This window comes from Littorina saxatilis, linkage group LG5 (assembly GCF_037325665.1).
Source record: "Littorina saxatilis isolate snail1 linkage group LG5, US_GU_Lsax_2.0, whole genome shotgun sequence".
Taxonomy (NCBI): domain Eukaryota; kingdom Metazoa; phylum Mollusca; class Gastropoda; order Littorinimorpha; family Littorinidae; genus Littorina; species Littorina saxatilis.
Window position 1 is genome coordinate 61,023,014 of NC_090249.1, and position 6,000 is coordinate 61,029,013.

A 6,000-nucleotide genomic window follows, 5' to 3' on the forward strand; every position below is an offset into this window, starting at 1 on the left:
TTTGGTCATGTTACCCTAAACCAACATATATTTTTGTTTGGCCTTACCACAGTGTTTGTCTGTTTTCATGAAACTTTTTGCAAACTCTTGAATTGAAAGGTCAGAGAAAACTGACTGTACAAGCAAAATCTGTGGTGACAAGCGGAACGGAATAAAGCAGAACTAGAGTTTTTAGCACACACCGTATGCACCAAAATTCCAAGCTACTCATCAAATGTCAGCTCAATTGAACCCAGAGTACCAGTCTAACCAGAGGACGCACAAACAGACAAACAGACTGACGGACAGACCAAATCCGATACACAACCCATATAATACGGGTTTGTAAAAAGAAAGACGACAGGAATGTGTGTTTTTTCTTTGACCAGCCAGATAAAAGTTCGAAAGAAGTACCAGAAATTAGAAATGACCCTTCCAAGGAATAAAATGAATAGAAAATGTCAACAACCACACTGCTTCTCAACTGTAAGATGCAACTGGTAAACGCGGATTCGAACGAAGAAAATACTGATCCCAGTGGACCTAGTTAGAGAGGTGGGAAATGACGAGACGTCTCTCTGTGTGACAGCTCCACCATTGGAGCGACACGGAACTCACGTGCACTCGCTGTCACCGTTACGTCACAGCCAGAGTGGCAGAGTGAGCATTCCCAGTGATGGTTTTCTTATCAGTTTGGACTAACTTTCCTTTCGACAGGGGGTCGGTATGCTAATGATTATTGGTGCGTGCCTCTCAAATTGGTCTTTGATTGCTGGACATGTTAATTGTGTCATTTTCACTGTAGTTAACTTTAACTTCTATTTCTTCTTGTTATTGAGTCACCCTACAATGGGCGAGGGCCGGATGAAAATGAAAGTGTGCATTGCTTATTCTGTTATACCCACACTCCTTTTTAGCCTAGAAACGTGGAATAACATTAGGTTTTCTAAACAAATTGAACTCTGTCATTATCTGATTATAAATATCTTGAACTGTTCCATTTAAGGGGTTACTTGTGTGTTCAAATCGCGTGAAAGAAACATTACACATTTTGTGCACAGGTTCCTCTAAGCAATATGGACACATCTGTGCAAAGAAAAAAGGGGGTCGACGTATTAACTTTTTTTTTAGAATTTTTTTACTGGGGGTTGTCAAGTACGATTTTGCGAAAAACACTGCGATTTTTAACATGATCCCAACTGACATATTTAGCTCTACAAATAATAAATGAGACATTAGTTTGTGTATATAAATGAATGGAGAGTATAACTTTATCATAAAACGGTACTTATCAACGTGCATTTTCAGAAAATGATCGAGGTTTATCGAGGGCGTACACATAAAATTATCACTCCTTTAGTAGTAAAAACGTATTTAAAAAAAATTCGCGTGAAAGAAACTTTACACATTTTGTGCACAGGTTCCTCTAAGCAATATGGACACATCTGTGCAAAGAAAAAAGGGGGTCGACGTATTAATTTTTTTTTTAGAATTTTTTTACCGGGGGTTGTCAAGTACGATTTTGCGAAAAACACTGCGATTCTTAAGGGGTTACTTGTGTGTTCAAATCGCGTGAAAGAAACATTACACATTTTGTGCACAGGTTCCTCTAAGCAATATGGACACATCTGTGCAAAGAAAAAAAGAGGTTGACGTATTAACTTTTGTTTTAGAATTTTTTTACTGGGGGTTGTCAAGTACGATTTTGCGAAAAACACTGCGATTCTTAACATGATCCCGACTGACATATTTAGCTCTACAAATGATAAATGAAACATTAGTTTGTGTATATAAATGAATGGAGAGTATAACTTTATCATAAAACGGTACTTATCAACGTGCATTTTCAGAAAATGATCGAGGTTTCTCGAGGGCGTACACATAAAATTATCACTCCTTTAGTAGTAAAAACGTATTTAAAAAAAATTCGCTCGACAGAAACATAACTAAACTTAAACACAGCTAAGTTCACTGTATACATATACAATACCTGTAAACAAAATAAGTTGTTGCCTTAGTGTCTGCTTCACAATTATTCCCGTACCAACCCCAGCCCCATTATCATCTTCACTGACAACAAGAAGAGCAAACGCTCGATCGAGTCACTTTCGCAGTTCTGAATATTATATGAGGCATCAGATGGACAGGAAGAAATTGCTATTCACAACACAATACAGATGTAAATAATTTGATGTAAAGAATAATCCTATAAAGTTTGAATCAAATCCGATGAATAGTTTCAGAGATATGATATTTCAATTTTTTTTCCTTCAAGACATATCTGTGACCTTGAAAAAGGTCAAAGGTCACCAAAGCAGACGTCAAAGTGTAGAGGTCACTGGGAGTCACGTTCACATAAAATTTGAGCCCGGTCACTTTTATAGTTTCCGAGAAAAGCCCAACGTTAAGTTGTGTGTTGCCGAACAGAAAAGGCTAGTTATCTCCCTTGTTTTTCTGATAACGTTCGTAAAAGGCTACAGATGTAAATACTTTGATGTAAAGAATAATCCTACAAAGTTTCAATCACATCCGATGAACTTTGTCAAAGATATAAAATGTCTAATTTTTCCTTTGACGCTGACCTGTGACCTTGAAAAAGGTCAAAGGTCAACGAAACCATCGTTAAAGTGTAGAGGTCATTGGAGGTCACGACTAAACAAAATATGAGCCGGATCGCTTTGATAGTTTCCGAGAAAAGTCCAACGTTAAGGTGGTGTCTACGGACGGCCGGCCGGCCGGACGGCCGGCCGGACAGACTAACACTGACCGATTACATAGAGTCACTTTTTCTCAAGTGACTCAAAAATGATAAAAAGAAATAATTTGGGAGCGCTGGACTTGTGATACATGAGTTTGAATCAGGGTGAAGGGTTGGGGGTCGGAACATTTGTGTGCAAAGTTTCATGAAGATCTGTCCAGTAAATTTCTATGAATCGCACACCACACACACACACACGTATATATAATATATATGGCCTGGGGCGATTGTAGCTTCCCTTCTTCGTGTCCAGCTCTCTCTCTCTCTCTCTCTCTCTCTCTCTCTCTCTCTCTCTCTCTCTCTCTCTGTCTTTGCGAATATGATTTTGAAGCGCATTACATAAAGTCGGTATCTGATATCTAAAGTCCTGATATTTTGGATGCGGAGGAATTTTTCCTGGTGATGATCTGAGGTAACGGAATTGTTCATGCATTCTGAGGGAATTTGACAGGTATCGGGGTGTGTGTGTGTGTGGGGGGGGGGGGGTTGGTGGTGTGGGGGGGGGGGGGCTTTTGTTGTGGGGTAAATGATTAAAACGCCTGCACCCTAACTATGAAAGCAGCCACACGCATACTCACAGAGACACAGAGGCACGCATGTTTGTGTGACGGTTTGCACGAATGACCATTGAAAATTAGTTTTTGATAAAAACAAGCGACATTTCCTTTGAGCACACAGGTGCTCAGCCAATGTGTATTGAAACTTGTTCAATTATCTCAAAATGTCATAACGTTTGGCAATATAATTATTTAACAACAACAAAAAGACTACCGGATTCCGTACATAAAAAAATCAGGGGCTGTAACAACAATTCGCGGCATTGGACTGTGGGAGCAAGGACCTACATTCTAATGGATGGCTGGCTTTGGATCTAGGTCACTTTAGTGGGAATATCGGTCAACTTTGAAACCTGAGGACCAGCCACTTCCGGTTCCCCTTTCAGAGTAATGAGATTGCTGGGGCCGTAGAATTTTTCATCCAGTTTTGTCCTTTTTTTTCTCCAAAATTGATATTAGTCGGAAGAAACAAGCACACGTGTGACACGTGTGGTGGGGGTATTTCCCGGCGAGTTTTCAGTGTTGTTGTTGTTGCGAAGCGAAGCGGCTTCCCAGTGCGGAAGGCAGGCAGTTTGTGCATCAAACAATGTTGTTGTGATGGATGGATGAGTGAGTGATGAGGGTGAATGAGTTAGTTAAACTGTGACTGAATATCTATTGATTTATTGATATTAAAGTGAACATTAGGGGGGGGGTTCGAAATGCACCATTGTGCACTCGCCTTGATGTAAGGAACACTACTGCAGTCTCTAACAGCTTCAAAGTGGGTTAGACAGGCTCTTGATAAAGACTGAGGCAAAATGTGCCAAATCACACATTGTCTTGAAAGAAGGAAAAATCTTCATTTGTCACCTTTCTGCACTTTTTTGACTTTGAGTGCATAGCCACAATGGTCACAGACAAGATGCAGCAAACAGATTTGAAAAAGACCCCAAACTGAACTTGTTATGACTATTTGTAACCCCTCTCACCTTTTTGACTTGGCCGTACCCAAGCAAAAAGGCAAAAAAAATCATAACTAATTCCATGTTGATTTTTGGTGGGGTGGACCTATTGTTCCAGACTCGCCTTGATTAGAGCAACACTAGTGCAGTGTCCAACAGCTTTTAACATTTGTTTTGACCTCTTGACAATGTACATGTCAACAATCCCTGACTGTTGTGTAGTAAGAAAAAAATCTTCATTTTTCCCCTTTCTCCACCTTTTTGAGTGTCAGTGCATAGCCACAATGGTCACAGAAAAGATGCAGCAAACAGATTTGAAAAAGACCCAAAAGTGAACTTGTTATGACTATTTCTAACCTTTCCTACCTTGTTCACTTGGCCGTACCCAAGCCAAAAAATCATAACTAATTCCATGTTGACTTTTTGGTGGGGTGGACCTATTGTTCCAGACTCGCCTTGATTAGAGCAACACTAGTGCAGTGTTCAACAGCTTTTAAAATTTGTTTTGACCTCTTGACAATGTACATGTAAACATGTAACCCTAATCCCTGACTGTTGTGCAGTAAGAACAAATCTTCATTTCTCCCCTTTCTCCACTTTTTTGTGTGTCAGTGCATAGCCACAATGGTCACAGAAAAGATGCATCAAACAGATTTGAAAAAGACCCAAAACTGAATTTGTTATGAATATTTCTCATCTTTTTTGGACTTAAAAAAATTTGTCCAAAAAAAACAACACCCAAAATCTTCATTTTTCCCTTCTTTAAAATTTGTCCAAAAAACAACAACACCCAAAATCTTCATTTTTCCCTTCTTCACCTTTTTGACTGTCAGTGCATAGCCACAATGGTCACAGAAAAGATGCAGCAAACAGATTTGAAAAAGACCCCAAACTGAACTTGTTATGACTATTTGTAACCCCTCTCACCTTTTTGACTTGGCCGTACCCAAGCAAAAAGGCAAAAAAAATCATAACTAATTCCATGTTGACTTTTGGTGGGGTGGACCTATTGTTCCAGACTCGCCTTGATTAGAGCAACACTAGTGCAGTGTCCAACAGCTTTTAAAATTTGTTTTGACCTCTTGACAATGTACATGTCAACAATCCCTGACTATCCCTGACTGTAAACATGTAAACATGTAACACTAATCCCCGACTGTTGTGCAGTAAGAAAAAAATCTTCATTTCTCCCTTTTCTCCACTTATTTGTGTGTCAGTGCATAGCCACAATGGTCACAGAAAAAATGCATCAAACAGATTTGAAAAAGACCCAAAACTGAATTTGTTATGAATATTTCTCATCTTTTTCTTCATTTTCCCCCTTTCTCCACTTTCTCTTTCATGAGGAAGGGATAATCACACATAGTACGCCAGTGAGGTTAGAATGGTGAGGTGGGGTCTGAGGCTGGTAAGGGATTTGGGGGTAGGACCGACGAGAGGGCACGGATTCGGCGGTTCGCCGTGTCGAGTCAACTTCATATAGATCTGTGCAGGCGATCAACAGCCCCAGCCGATCTGGATCTGTTCAAGTCAAAAGTAAAGTCAAGGATACGAAGAAGTTTACCGAAAAACATCGATCCCAAGGACTCATGTTGTAACTTTTCAAAGCAGTTACATTCAATCAAAGCTCTATCCACATTAAACCGAACGGGAATCGTCGAAGATCCACGCAACTTCACTGCAATGTCGAAAACGAACTCATAATGTCACCGCAGATCTATAGTTGGTTTTGGTTTTGTGTCGCAGCAAAGAAACGAAGCAA